Source organism: Macrobrachium rosenbergii, chromosome 3 (genome assembly GCF_040412425.1).
Source record: "Macrobrachium rosenbergii isolate ZJJX-2024 chromosome 3, ASM4041242v1, whole genome shotgun sequence".
Taxonomy (NCBI): domain Eukaryota; kingdom Metazoa; phylum Arthropoda; class Malacostraca; order Decapoda; family Palaemonidae; genus Macrobrachium; species Macrobrachium rosenbergii.
Window position 1 is genome coordinate 46301792 of NC_089743.1, and position 16480 is coordinate 46318271.

At 36.1% G+C, this 16480-nt stretch overlaps 1 long non-coding RNA gene across 3 annotated transcripts in view; it reads left to right on the plus strand.

The window, feature by feature from the left end:
* LOC136855059 (uncharacterized) overlaps positions 1-16480 on the plus strand; it is a 200960-nt gene that overhangs the window by 31466 nt on the left and 153014 nt on the right. For all 3 annotated transcript variants that reach the window (XR_010857878.1, XR_010857877.1, XR_010857876.1), the window contains exon 2: positions 12283-12358. This is a non-coding gene — a long non-coding RNA (uncharacterized lncRNA). The remainder of the gene's footprint in view (positions 1-12282; positions 12359-16480) is intronic.

Consider the following 16480-nt stretch of genomic DNA (forward strand, 5'->3'; position numbering starts at 1 on the left):
ATTCTATGGATGCTGGAGAGGCATTGCTACTTTTTGCTGGGACACAAAGTCAAAGTAAACACAGACCATCACCCATTGAGAGATTTATTCAAGAAAGGGGATTTAACCACTCGCTAGGCTCGTTGGATCGAGCGGCTGTTAGAGTTTGATATTGTAGGAATTGAACATATAGCAGGGAAAACAAATAAAGTAGCTGATGCTCTCTCCAGGAGTGCCATAATGGGAGTTGCAACCCGAGCGGCAAAGAGAGAAGAACAGCAGCAAAAGAAACAGTTGCATGCCTTAGAGGCACCCGATGTAGAAAACAGGAGTAACTCGGTAACTCAGAAGTTAGGGCAAGGCAGAGGGGGGTGCGAATCAAAACAGATGTGAGAACGAGAGAGCTGATCCTCCAGGGGGGTCAGGCAGTGGATTCCCTGGGAGTGAGAGAGAGTGCGTGATTGATTTGTGTGGCTGGAGTGTGGAAGAAGTGAGGGGTCGGAAGTCCGAACCCTAGGTTGAACAGGTTAAGACTTGCGTAATGGGTGCGAGTAACGAGTTTCCCAATTTCCTGACAGTGCCGAAAGATATGTTCTTCCTGGAAGGAGATATCTTATTTTATAAATGTGAGAAGAGACTGGGCGATATCCGATCTCACATCGTCCTTCCTCCCTCTTTGGTAGAGAAAGCCATCCACATGGTACATGTGAGTCGCTATGCAGGACATATAGGTATAGAAAGGTCCCTCAAGAGGGTACGAGAAAGTACCTCCTTTTCCTGGACTGCCTGGCTGTCTGGGAGAGGAGAGTGAAAATGAGGTGAAAGCATGTCTGGGGATCATTAATAGTGCACCCAGTGTGCATACAGACGAAGGTTACAAACACTGGTGTCATGTGCTGTTGTGACAAGACGTGTCTATGTACATGCATTCCTTGATCTTTTATTTAATTTTTTTTTGTAGTTGATTTTATTCATGTCTATTTGATGTCAGTTATTCTTTTTATTCAATTTCTGTGATTTTACAAAATTATTTTGTCTTGATGATTAACAGTAATCTGGTTTTTGCCTTGTTTTGATTATTTGAACTGCAGATTATTTCAATTCAAAATCTAAGAAAGGTGTGTGTTAATGTGTGGAGCTAAAAATTATTATTCCATTGATCCTATATAATTCTCTTCTTTCATTATATAAAAAAAGGAATAAATAGAAATCATAGCAATGTGATGCGTGGAATTCATAACACTGTAAATTGCCAATTGTAACCATGCAATTTGACCTTGGCTTGCTAAATTTTAGTTTTTGTTCTTGCATGAATTATTAGTAACATGTGTCGGGGGGTATGGTGCTCAAATGGCAGCGCACAAATAGCAGAGAAACTAACTAAAAAAAAAGAAAAAAAATAGTGTGAGTCCTGCGAGACGCAGAACTTTGAGGGGGGAGTGGTGAACTGATTATATAGAAATTCATGTTTGAGAAATAACAGAAAAATCTGCGAGTTGTTTGTACGTCTTTGTGATCAGAGAGTAACAAACTGATAGATACTGCTGAGTCGTCGAATGCCATACGATCGTTGGGGCTTAGCGTGGGTAATTCAAATGAATGCCATACATCGAAGCTCCATATTGGTTCCTTTCAATCATAAGAGACCAATCAGCTGAGGTCTATGACCTAAGCAAGTTCAGTTTGAAAAGTTGAAGATCAGTAAGGGTTTAGCGGTCGACGGGCTACGAAGCACGTCTGAAAGACAGCCATGGCGCGTATCGCCTCAGAATACCTTCCAACTATAATTGCATAATTAAGTAACGTAATAATTTATTAGCAACAGTGCCCTGTGTAACTATTAAGGAAAAAATACATGCGTTAATTGTATCTTACGCATTTCATTTGTACTGGTAGAACCTACAGATGACCGAAAATCAGGTCATATATATATATATATATATATATATATATATATATATATATATATATATATATATATATATATATATATATATATATATATATATATATATATATATATATATATATATATATATATATATATATATATATATATATATATATATATAGCGTGTGTTTGAGTGTGTGGGTGTGTGCGTGTGTGGTTTCTCCTAATTGGAGAAAATATATTGTTACTGCTCCTTTGTGCATTTACGTAAACGGCTCATTAGGCCTAATTGCTCGTCGACTACACCTCAGCAAACTGTGTCTTGTTACTTACTTGTCCATCCACTCCATCTTTTCTTAATACACCATATTGTGCCAACATTTTTTCCAGTGTTTCTTTTTCACTTCCGTCCAAGGTTTCTCCCCATGACAAACAACCCGTTTCAAACCACCATGGATCCATCTTTTCCCACATGCATGATTTAGTAAGATATCTGATCTCAAAATTTATCGCCCTCTCAACCCCTCTACTCCAAATAGTTGAACTCAACTGCTTCTACAATTTATTTCTCTTATTATTCAACATGCACACTACATTTCCATAAAAGATAGTCGCTTCAGCAATCTCTGTATGCATTCCAACTTTGCATTCATAGACACTATTTTCTTTTCCAAACCCGCTGAGTTATCACTTTCACAAGCATTCTCAATTTTGAATGAACTCCTTCCTCTCATGCATAGTTCAGATTTTCCTCCTGTTTTATCCTAAGAGTTCAACAACTCAAAAGAATTCCATGTCGACGCAGAACTTAATTATCTTCGTGCGGAGTTTGTTTGTTCTGCTTGGAGATTCATTTGCTCACTATCCTTTTTGTCCACATTTAATTCACCAGTACAACTTACTTTTTCCTCTCTTAAGCACTTGTTCGAACCCACCACTGCATATTCACTGCTTCCCATCTTTTTCTTTCTAACCTCTTTTGTTAACATCTTATTCCTCTTGAGTACCTTTGTACATTCTATGTGATTGGCATTCAGCTTTGCCAGAAACAGTACCTTTTATTTCTTTACTTAAACTCTCATTACATAATCATACCAGGTTTTTACGTCGCTTTCTCCTTTTATCTGCCTATACCCTCACATGCACCCTGCTGAATCTGACCCAGCCTTGACTTTTGCGAACTCTTAAACTTCTTCTACATCAGTACCCTTAACCCGAGTCCATTTTCCTTCCTCTTCTTATATGCCACGCTAATTTATTCTCCATTAAACCCGCTGTTTCAGTTTTATCCATAAACCCTTGTTTTAAGGGTATCTGCTAGCTTTTCAGCATCGTCTGCTTCTTTGCTGGTGATGAAGATGCCACCCATATACCTAGCACCGATTCTTATATAGCATGGATTCTTCATCTTTGGTGATGCAGAAGGTCCTGTCTTCTCTTCTGAAGTCGCCATATACTTGTTGGCTGAGAGAACACTTAGGAATGATTCCATTGCCATGCCATCCATCTCTTTGTCAGAGGAAAGGGGCATCCATTGTACTTGCCATCAGCATCGCCTTCAGTAGGTTGCCAGGGATTAAGAGGGATTCACACCAGGTCTGTAAACATTACTAAAAATTACTTCAATGGTCTGCTGAAATGGAACATTGGTCAACAGTCTGCATCCGGGGATGCCATTTCTTCATCAGGCCTTGTGGTTTTAAGAATGCCTAAGAATTCAAAAGGTAACTTCAACGAACAACCTGGGGGTGTGTAAGGGGTTGGGATGTCGTTTAGGACATGAGCTATCCTGTATGTCAGAGATGTCACCTGGGACATTATAGGCCTGAGACGGTTGCCACGTTTATGGGCCTTGACAGTCCCATAGCAGGTGTGTAGTCGCTGGCCGCTGTGGGAAACTTGACATATTGCCACATGCTGTTTACCCTTTTTACATTGGTACTTGCTCTTCTCTTCAGTGTCTCCGTTGGGTCCTCCATTAGTCTTTCAAATTTGGTTGCGTCATGGGAGTATCTTCCATCTGATTCATCCGTTCGCCTCTCTTACTGATACGTAGACAGTAGATTTATCAGCTTTCCTGAGGATGATGTCTTTACCCCGTAGTTCCCTGGCAGCTGCCCATAAGGTTTGACTGAAGAAGGTACAAGTTTCCCTTTTGCTTCTCCGACTACTTTTCAATGGTGGTGGGGTGTATACACTACAATATATGTATGTATATATATAATTAGGATCATGTCAAGATTAGCGAACCCAACATCTCCATTTCAAGAACAGCGAATTCCACATGAGGGCTAGTACTAAACACGACCAAACAGTGATTCATCTACACTGTTCGCCGTGTTTAGTATTAGCCCCTGGGGGTGTCAAATCTATTTCGCCTTGTTTAGTACTAGCCCCTGGGGGATCAAATGTCTGGTACCGAAGTGTTCAGGTATAGAACATCGAACCCGATTATTCCCATGTAAAGACTAACGAACCTAATAATCTTCTTGTAAAGAATAGAGAACCCTGCTGCCAGTGGGTTCACTAATCTTGACTATTATGTGTATATATATATATATATATATATATATATATATATATATATATATATATATATATATATATATATATTATATATATATTTATGTACGTTACACGATTTATGCCGTCTGACACGCCTCTCCTTCTCTCACCTTTCCTGGGCACTTTGTCTTCTTAAGCATTCATTTTGTATTGATATAGATCGCACCTCACAAAGTCGGAGCTGTACAACAGAAGTCTTCCAACGTTTGTCTTCCCATTTGGTATTACTCTGTACAGTATTTTATATATATATATATATATATATATATATATATATATATATATATATATATATATATATATATATATATATATATATATATATATATATATATATATATGTATGTATATGTATATATATTATATATATACCTATATATATTTTTTCTTTTCTTTTTTTTTTAGAGTGCGGGGAAATCTCCAGAAGGTGTTAGCCTTCCTGTACAGTGTACAAAATACCAGGTGCATGGTTCAATGTTTAGGAAACAGAAACAGTAGAATTTTTTTTTCGGAAACTAGCCTTAATCCATCCATGGATAGAATTCGAATTCAAGACTCGCCCGAGTTTTGAAACTGGTAGCACTTACTACGAGAACACACACACACACACATCATTATATATAAATAAGAACAAAGTCCATTTTATATAATATGAATATAAATTAAATTATATATATATAATATATATATATGTGTATACATATACATATATATTTGTGTATATATATAATATATAAGTATAAATATATGTATTATATGTATGTATATGTATGTATGTATATGTGTATATAGGCTATGCTTTTTGCTCCTCTTGTCCTTACGTGGGTGCAATGTGCAGTCTGTTGTGTATCAGGTTAATGACCCTATCGTCGTGCTCCATATGGAGGTGTGGACGATTTAAATAAGATGTGATTTTTTAAGTTTAGTAGCTGATCTCGAAAAATTACTGTCATGAACATGTTATATGTGTACTGCGACGTGATAGGAGGCTTTTGTTCTATTTGATGATAAGATTCAAAGTTGTTTATATTATTATATGCCGTAGACCTTGCGTTAGTGCTCAGAGTTGCACAACGCATACGTAATCTTTTCCTCTGAATTCAACCTGTGTTTGAAGACTGTCACCAATCTTTTGGTAACGTGACAGATATAAGGAGATTTGGCATTTTTGCTTTTTCATCAGTCATACTGAATTCAAGAGAATTCAAGTTTTCAAATAAATATATTTAATCTTCATAGTTTGAGCTGTACTCCAAAGGTTAGCGAAGCCAAGAAACATACTATAAGGTATAAATACTCTTTACTTCTGATACAGAATATCTCTACAGTTAATTTCGAGCCTAAAAGCTTAAAGCATAAGGTATTTGGCGTTCCGGTGTATTTAAAGATATTTAAAATTTACTTAATGTTAAAAAGTCTGATGTACAGTAAGATCCGGACAGAGCTGACGATTCGTCAGTAGCCCTGGTAACCAGAAATCTAAGGTAGCCTGATTTCAGATTTCAATGTCTGGACGTTTCCTGGAACTTTTGAACGTGGCTTAGGAACATTTGATTTCTGAATTTCGTTTTCAGGTTTGTACAGAACTGCCTAGTATTACAGAACTCGAGCGCTGACTGTTGTAATTTGAGATTATTTCTGTACTATTTTATGTCTACGTAATTTTTTAAATGTTTTTTTTCCTCGTTTAAGTTTCAATACGTGTATTTTTCCCATATATTACATTCTCCAACTGACAGTTTATCACTGCTGTTTTGTTTTTTCGTAATTTTATGATTATATGGGACCTTCAAAAGGGAAGTCATATTTCATGGGTGTCTATTTTATCACTGCATCATTCAGTTATTACCATAATTTTACAAGAAATTACTGTATCCTCGCAATTTCCTTTTCGCTTGCATGCTGTATTTCATTCCTTTCATGCTCCGGCGGTTTTCTAAAGTGTGTGTTTGTGTGTGAGTGCTAATTAAACTTTCTTTTTAATCCCTCCGTTTCTTTCAAAAGAAGAGCCCACGCTCTGTGATTAGGTTTTTAATCCACTGGAAAAGCTTCCTACAATATTGGTGTTAATACGAAGCCCTTTTGAAATGCGCTTTTATTCACCATTAGAAGCTTTGGAGTGTGGTCAGAATTTTTTCTAATAAGAAAGGAGCGATGAATGTAGTGAATTAATGTGTGAAAGGAATGATTTATATATTTAATGTGTAGAGGGAGTGATTAATGGATATTTGTCTGAAAGGAATGGTTGATGCGGTTAATGTCTGATAGGAATGGTAAATGTAGTTATTGTTAGAGAGGAATCTAGTTAATGTCTTAAAGGAATTATTGTTGTGGTTATTGTCTGATAGGAATGGTTGACGTGGACAGCGTCTGAAAGGAAAGGTGAATGTAGTTAATATCTAAGAGGAATGTGGTTAGTGTCTGAAAGGAATGGTAAATGTATTTAATCTAAGAGGAATGTGGTTAGTGTCTGAAAGGAACGGTGAATGTAATTAATGTCTAAGTGGAGTGTGGTTAGTGTCTGAAAGGAAGGTGAATGTAGTTAATGACTAAGAGGAATGGTAAATGTTGTTAATATCTAAGAGGAATGTAGTTAGTGTCTGAAAGGAATGGTAAATGTTGTTAATATCCAAGAGGAGTGTGGTTAGTGTCTGAAAGGAATGGTAAATGTTGTTAATATCTAAGAGGAATGTTGTTAGTGCCTGAAAGGAATGATAAATGTTGTTAATATCTAAGAGGAATGTTGTTAGTGCCTGAAAGGAATGGTAAATGTTATTAATATCTAAGAGGAATGTGGTTAGTGCCTGAAAGGAATGGTAAATGTTGTTAATATCTAAGAGGAATGTGGTTAGTGTCTGAAAGGAATGGTGAATGTAGCTAATACCCAAGAGGAATGTGGTTAGTGTCTGAAAGAATGGTGAATGTAGTTAATGTCTAAGAGGAATGTGGTTAGTGTCTGAAAGGAATGGTAAATGTAGTTAATATCTAAGAGGAATGTGGTTAGTGTCTGGAAGGAATGGTGAATGTAGCTAATACCCAAGAGGAATGTGGTTAGTGTCTGAAAGAATGGTGAATGTGAAGAGGAATGTGGTTAATGTCTGAAGAGGAATGGTAAATGGTTAATATCTAAGAGGAATGTCTGAAAGGAATGGTGAATGTAAGAGGAATGTGGTTAGTGTCTGAAAGAATGGTGAATATCTAAGAGGAATGTGGTTAGTGTCTGAAAGGAATGGTAAATGTAGTAAAAGAGGAATGTGGTTAATGTCTGAAAGGAATGGTAAATGTAGTTAATGTCTAAGAGGAATGTGGTTAGTGTCTGAAAGGAATGGTGAATGTAGTTAATGTCTAAGAGGAATGTGGTTAGTGTCTGAAAGGAATGGTAAATGTAGTTAATATCTAAGAGGAATGTGGTTAGTGTCTGAAAGGACTGGTGAATGTAGTTAATGTCTAAGAGGAATGTGGTTAGTGCCTGAAAGGAATGGTAAATGTTGTTAATATCTAAGAGGAATGCGGTTAGTGTCTGGAAGGAATGGTGAATGTAGCTAATACCCAAGAGGAATGTGGTTAGTGTCTGAAAGAATGGTGAATGTAGTTAATGTCTAAGAGGAATGTGGTTAGTGTCTGAAAGGAATGGTAAATGTAGTTAATATCTAAGAGGAATGTGGTTAGTGTCTGAAAGGAATGGTAAATGTAGTTAATATGTAAGAGGAATGTGGTTAGTGTCTGAAAGGACTGGTGAATGTAGTTAATGTCTAAGAGGAATGTGGTTAGTGTCTGAAAGGAATGGTAAATGTAGTTAATGTCTAAGAGGAATGTGGTTAGTGTCTAAAAGGAATGGTGAATGTAGTTAATGTCTAAGAGGAATGTGGTTAGTGTCTGAAAGGAATGGTGAATGTAGTTAATATCTAAGAGGAATGTGGTTAGTGTCTGAAAGAATGGTGAATGTAGTTAATGTCTAAGAGGAATGTGGTTAGTGTCTGAAAGGAATGGTGAATGTAGTTAATGTCTAAGAGGAATGTATTTAGTGTCTGAAAGGAATGGTGAATGTAGTTAATGTCTAAGAGGAATGTATTTAGTGTCTGAAAGGAATGGTAAATGTAGTTAATATCTAAGAGGAATGTGGTTAGTGTCTGAAAGGAATGGTGAATGTAGTTAATGTCTAAGAGGAATGTATTTAGTGTCTGAAAGGAATGGTGAATGTAGTTAATATCTAAGAGGAATGTGGTTAGTGTCTGAAAGGAATGGTGAATGTAGTTAATGTCTAAGAGGAATTAAAAGGAATATCTAAGAGGAATGTATTTAGTGTCTGAAAGGAATGGTGAATGTAATGAGGAATGTGTTAATGTCTGAAAGGAATGGTGAATGGTTACTGTCTAAGAGGAATGTGGTTAGTGTCTGAAAGGAATGGTGAATGTAGTTAATATCTAAGAGGAATGTGGTTAGCGTCTGAAAGGAATGGTGAATGTAGTTAATGTCTAAGAGGAATGTGGTTAGTGTCTGAAAGGAATGGTGAATGTAGTTACTGTCTAAGAGGAATGTATTTAGTGTCTGAAAGGAATGGTGAATGTAGTTAATGTCTAAGAGGAATGTATTTAGTGTCTGAAAGGAATGGTGAATGTAGTTAATGTCTAAGAGGAATGTATTTAGTGTCTGAAAGGAATGGTGAATGTAGTTAATACCTAAGAGGAATGTGGTTAGTGTCTGAAAGGAATGGTGAATGTAGTTACTGTCTAAGAGGAATGTGGTTAGTGTCTGAAAGAATGGTGAATGTAGTTAATATCTAAGAGGAATGTGGTTAGTATCTGCAGGGAATGGTGAATGTTGGTAATATCTGAAAGGAAATGTGAATGCAGTAATGTCTGAAAGTACTGATTGATTTAGTCAGAGTCCAAAAAGGATTTAGGAGTGATGAGTGGGCAATGTACAAAAGTAATAAACGAGTGCAATGATGAATTTAGTTAATATCAGCCAAAAACGATGAAGGACGTCAGTGTCCAAAAGGAAAGAGTAAGGAGTCAGATTAATGTGTTAAGGGATCTAGTTATGAGAGTGTACAGTATATGCAACCACAAGGATAGTGAGAGTTGCAAACATGAACAAAGATCAGCAGCCATAATTACGATGGTGCTGATGGTGAAAGATAAAGACTATGATAAGTTACGAGAAGCCATTTTCTGAATAGCAGTTGTTTTGTTCAGTCCGATATGATCTTATTAATAGTGTTCCATTTTGTACTTTTTTATTTTTATTTTCTTCATAAACCTGGTTATTTTTATAGAGTTTTGTTTGAATTATATTTTTGTGTTGTTTTATTGGCCACAGTCCTTATTTAAAATATTATGGCGAAAGTAACTGAAAATAGTGTTTTTTATTGTTTTAATTATTCGTTTAAAGGAAACAATTTTGGTGTTTTCATCGTTCATTTGGTTTCTCCAAATGTCCATCGTACACTTCGGAACAGAATAATTATTGTGAAGTATTATGTTCATATCCTGAAGGTTATAAAATTGCCGGCCCTTCAGTCTTGCAAAGACGAAAACAACACAAGGAAAGGTGCAGTAGAAAAGCACAACAAAATAATTAAATAATTTTATGAGGTTACCTCAAGGCAGAGCATAACACCTTAGTCTTGTAACCAAACTTGGCGGAAGATGTTCCCATATTCTGCATGACCTTTATTTGCTATTAACTTTTCTCGGAAATGTTTTACGAGCCATTAAAAATGCATATTGCATATGTTATCCAAAACCATGATTCATTTTTTTATTTTCAACACGTTCATTACTGTGATTTCTAGCATGTGTGTGTGAACTCATCTGTGGCATTTACATTTACCAGTAATAGCGCGAGCATTCGTTTTTCTTTGAAGTTTTTTTTTTTTTTTCAAGTTCGTCCTTGAATTTCTCTTCGGCGCTAGCATCCGTTTGACATGAAATATCTGATCTTGGGCTTCCTCCAGCTTACCTTCTGTCAGAGAGAGAGTAGGGGAAGGATGGAGGAAGGCAGAGAGAGAGAGAAGTAGGGGAAGGATGGAGGAAGGAAAAAGGAGTAGACAGTGGAGTAGGGGAAGGATGGAGGAAGAGAGAGAGAGAGAGAGAGAGAGAGAAAGTACGGAGAAAAATGGAAAAAGGAAGAACATCCAAGAAATAAATTCTTTAGTGAAATCTAAAGTTACTGAACGCCGTCAAAACCTGATTATCCCTGTCGCCGTCTATTCTTATTATCACCAGCACACTATTGCCAATGCCTAAATATGAGGTGAAGTGATTCATCCCCCCAAAAATATAATAAAACTATTCTTAACCTCTGAGTGATCTCCCGTGGCTATCCCAATAGAAAACGCTCGGGCGAGTTCTTTTGAAGCATAGGAGTTGGGACATAGGTTCCGCCCTCCTACCACCAATTGTTATGTCAGAGTATAAACTCATCGTAGTCAGGTAGGCTATATTCCCCTTATTGCTGACTGAGGGCGTGCCTGAAACTTGATGTGATGTCTCTATTCCCATGTCCAAGGTCAAGTTGGAGCTTCAGTTCAATAACATCTGTAAAGAAAGTCTCGTAAAATTGTCTTATCAAATGGAGAGAATTATACTTGGAAATGTGATTTTCATATTTTATTTCAGTAATTAAAACTGTAATAACGTCTGCATAGTATATATATATATATATATATATATATATATATATATATATATATATATATATATATATATATATATATATATATATATATAAGACAGCACTACAGTTAGTTTGCAATTACATAAGTAGTTGAATGTGTTGTCAGAGAGTGAGGTCATTCTCTCTCTCTGTCAAGGGATGAAAGTTTATTTATTCCTTTTCAGTATCAAGTGAATAAGAACAGGCAAAAGTTTGAATCAAATCTATGTTCTCTGGTCACCAGTCGGCATTGACCTTTGACCATTCCCTCTTCCCTTTTTTTTGCCATCTTGCTGTCTAACCACTCCAACTTTTTCTTTCCACTGTCTTGAGCGCTGAATGACTGACAGTTCCTCAGTGCATGGCTTTATAACCAAAATTTCAGAAATGAATCATTAAATCAAATTCTGAATCGGCATACCAAAGCACAAAACGTTTTGAGTCTCCAGTTGTGCTAATACCAAGTAGCCCAAATCTTCAGTGTGTCACTCAAGAGGCAACCCCCGTAGGGGAGTGGGGGTAGTGCCGTCAATGCACCTCACGCACTGCACTGTAGGCATTACTTAGGTTCTTTGCAGCTTCCTTTCGGCCCCTAGCATGCCTTGTAATGTACCTCCGTTCATATTATCTTTTATCTTACTTATCTTACTCTCCGCGATCTCCTAACACTTTTTTCATTGTCCAACTGAAAAGTTTTCCTCCTGTTACAACTTTAGAACCTTTTACAATTTTCCATTCACCCAAAAAGGCAACATACGAATATTGGATAAGTATATAACACAGGAGAGACTTTTTTTGTGTAAAGTATGTATTCGAAAACTGACTTTTACAACAAGGCTCTAAACAAAGTCCTTACGTATAGAATGTGATTCTGAAAACTTTAAAAATATATCTTTTACTCGTATTACTTCCATATTTTTTATAAAATAGGGTTCTATGTGGAGGCTGCAATGAAATTGCGAAAAAATGAAGCATGTTTGATAGGTTTGATGGTTAAAAGACGGTCGCCAGTTTTATTTTTAACAAAGTTATTCGCTTTTTTTAGTATCCTTTCCTGGTCTATTCCAAAATTTGAATCTCAAGACTGCATCTACAAATGTGGATCCTTTTGCAGAATATCTGCAACTACCAAATTCTTTGTCAGTTTTTAAGATATTTAACATTTGGATATTTTAATATTTTTCCAGTCGCTGGTACCCTGTAAGTCAGCCGAGGCATCCAGATGAAGCTGTGTCACCCATCGAATCTACATGAAAGGATGAGGTTAGTTATGATAACGAGTTTCTCTTTTGTTTGCTTGTTTTCCTCTTGAACAAAGGATTTTGTTAGCGAGTCAGCATCTGTGTTTGTTTCTTAGTGCTTTCCTAAGTGAGGATTAGGAAAGAGGGGAAATCTGGCTGATAGATGGAATTGCCTTGATAATCCAGTATGGCCCAAAATTAGGATGTTATTTTTTTTATGCCACGTCAATTCTTGTAAAGCATAGTATTGTATGTTTGTAAGTGCATCCATTCATACCTTCACGCATACATAGAATTTAGGTTAACTGCAGGAAATTCTGTTTTAGTTTGTAAGTGGACATCGCCAAGAAGCCAGCCTTAAAATCTATCGCTAGGTCCGTTTGCTTTCAGAAGAGAAATCGATTTGTTAATAGAAATAGTTTTAGATAGAGATACAAATTCCTTTGGCAACCAGAATTTTACTATTTACCAATATTAGGACTGCAATCAAATTTGGTTTTTAGTGGCCGTGTTTGCACGCACAAAGAGTGAGTATGTGTGTGTGTGTGTGAGAGAGAGAGAAGTTTGTTTATGTGTGTGTGTGAGAGAGAGAGAGAGAGAGAGAGAGTGTTTGTATGTGTGTATGTGAGAGAGAGAGAGAGAGAAAGAAGCGTGTGTGTGTGCATGTGTTTGTGTGTGCGTGTGTGAGAGAGAGAGAGAGAGAGGCTGTAGAGTGAAACGTTCATATGGCGCACAGCGGTGCCCCAACTTCAAAGTGGGGTGCTATTTGTAACGCGTAAGATAAACGGAATATTTTTCATTCTGGATATCTTGTAAATAGCGAGTATATCAGTTTATAAACATCCTTCCCCAGAACATCCAAACACGAAGTGAGCGCTTTACGGCGTTTGATATTTCACAGTTTTCATCTGCTCTGGTGTCTGCTGGGTGATGTCAGCTCCCAGATGACTTGGCGTCAGCTGCTGATTCAGCAAGATATATTTAATATTGCCTTCGGATGCTTTTTGTTTACCTGATCCATAAAATTCAGACGAAGCTAATTGGTCTGACGTATGCCTTCTCGGCTGGGTATTTAGGTCATAAGGAAGGGGATGAGTAGCGAGAGAGTTTACAAATATGATGAAACGAGCTGTGCTTACCTCACTTTTAAATTAGGTCTAGTTAGACGTTTGATTCTGTGGGGCTTTATGTCGTAAGACCGTATTGATATAAGATGATATCGATAGTATAGGTTGTATCTACAGCTTGTATAAAATGAAAAGCAGTATTTATCCATATAATTATTACTGGAGTAACAGCGATAGTCTACGAACAATATTAAGCTCTACGTGTAGATTTGCCATCGTCCACTATATGAGTGTGTTCGTATCTTGGCTTTGGCTTCGGACGGTATGAAATGTCCTAAAGTTCGGTACTTGCCATTTCGACTCCCCCTGTTTTTATTTACGTAATTTTTTTCAACGTATGGCAACGCTAGCTTTACTATATATAAAACTTAGTTTGCATTCGTATACTTATTTTCTCTTCCGTGTAACAATTTTTACGGATAGAGATCATTATTAGCTATAAAGGAATATTAAAGAAAAGAGTGTAAAGCAAGATAATATACTTGATAATGCAATTGGAGAATTACTAAAATATATGTTATTTTGGAAGTGACAGGTACATTATCTGTTATATAATTGCCACGCTGTAAAAATGCTAACACAAAAAATTTACAGTAATGGGTCAGTGAAGTAAACACGTAAATAATTAGATAAATAAATACATACGAGATTAAACAATGTGGCAATCAGGGTTTTGTGAAACTACGATCTAGCTCTTCTCAAACAGGAAAACTTTCGGTATCTAAGCACTTAAATACAAACCAGTATGCATCAAGAACTTGCCTTAATGGTTTTTCCTCTCCCAGAGAAAGTAATTTAGCATTTTATAAACTGAGCAGTGAGAATGTACACATGAGACTGAAATGTGAAAACAAGACAGTGGGAACTTCTGTACGGTAGAATATTAATTGTTAGGCTAATGGACGGCAGCACGGTCCTGGAGAAAGACCGTGCATTTATTGAATACAAATACACAAGGCTCATTTACAAGATACATACAAGGCGCAATATTACCGTGCGTAATTCTAAATTCAAGTTAATGCTAGCCCTTTATCTTGACTTATGGAATTCTTATATTTTAAAAATACTACAATGAAGAACGGTAAAAGAGAAGTTGAAAAGTGGTGATGATGATGATGTCGGTTATGATTATTATTATGATTATTATTATTATTATTATTATTATTATTATTATTATTATTATTATTATTATTGAGAAGATGAACCCCATTCATATGGAACAAGCCCACGAAAGGGCCACTGACTTGAAATGAAACTTCCCAAGAGCATGGTGTTCATATGAAAGACGTAAGAAAATGTAACTGAAAATACAGAGAGAAGAGATCAGTTACTAAAAGAGAAAAGATGAATTATAAAGTTGATAAATAAACAGATAAAAGGTAATGAGGAATCTAATCAAATGCTGGAGGAAAACACTAAAAGTTAGACGAATAAGCGACCTTCGTGTGAAAACTTGGCATAGAAAACTTAAAACTTCGAAAATGCAAAATCGAACCACGTATTTCAAGAGAGAGAGAGAGAGAGAGAGAGAGAGAGAGAGAGATGGTTGATCAGAGACTTTCCCGGCTTTGTCTTCGTTTGCGCATAATCTTCGTCAAGCCATTAATACTTATGTTTTTTCTAAAGCCTGAGGAGACTAAATCTTGTATCACTTTTTCATTCTGTGCTGGGCGTGATTCTAAAGAATCTCACATCAAATAGCTCAGTAGCTCAAGTAGCAACCTTGAACATAGGTTACATTATCATTAAGTATACACCATTTTCCTGAACAATTCTGATATAATTAAGTAGCTAGTAAACAGAGCGCTAATGTCGTATTAACCTAATACCTTTCTTAGCGCTCATGCCTCTTGCCAACTAAAAACTCTCTCTCATTCTGTTGAAATACTTTTCTTACTATTTCTCTCTCTCTCTCTCTCTCTCTGTTTTTTCCATTTATTTTTTATTTATTTTTATTATATTTCTCTCTCTCTCTCTCTCAATATTTTTTTCTCTCACTCTCTGTTGAAATATTTTTATCTGCCTTTCTCTCAGTTGAAATACTTCTCTATTTCTCTGTTGCAATATCTGTCTCTCTCTCTCTCTCTGTTACAATATTTTTCTCTCTGTTGTAATATTTCTCTGTCTGTCTGTCTCTCTCTCTCTCTCTCTCTCTCTCTCTCTCTCTCTCTCTCTCTCTCTCTCTATATATATATATATATATATATATATATATATATATATATATATATATATATATATATATATATATATATATATATATATATATATATATATATATATATATATATATATATATATAGAGAGAGAGAGAGAGAGAGAGAGAGAGAGAGAGAGAGAGAGAGAGAGAGAGAGAGAGAGAGAGGGAAATATTTCAACAGAGAGAAAAATATTGTAACAGAAAGAGAGAGAGAGAAAGAGATATTGCAACAGAGAAATACGGAAGTATTTCAACTGAGAGAAAGGCAGAGAAAAATATTTCAACAGAGAGAGTGAGAGAGAAAAAAATATTGAGAGAGAGAGAGAGAGAAATATAATAAAAATAAATAAAAAATAAATGGAAAAAACAGAGAGAGAGAGAGATAGTAAGAAAAGTATTTCAACAGAATGAGAGAGAGAGTTTTTAGTTGGCAAGAGGCATGAGCGCTAAGAAAGGTATTAGGTTAATACGACATTAGCGCTCTGTTTACTAGCTACTTCATTATATCAGAATTGTTCAGGAAAATGGTGTATACTTAATGATAATGTAACCTATGTTCAAGGTTGCTACTTGAGCTACTGAGCTATTTGATGTGAGATTCTTTAGAATCACGCCCAGCACAGAATGAAAAAGTGATACAAGATTTAGTCTCCTCAGGCTTTAGAAAAAACATAAGTATTAATGGCTTGACGAAGATTATGCGCAAACGAAGACAAAGCCGGGAAAGTCTCTGATCAACCATCTCTCTCTCTCTCTCTCTCTCTCTCTCTCTCTGAAATACGTGGTTCGATTTTGCATTTTCGAAGTTTTAAGTTTT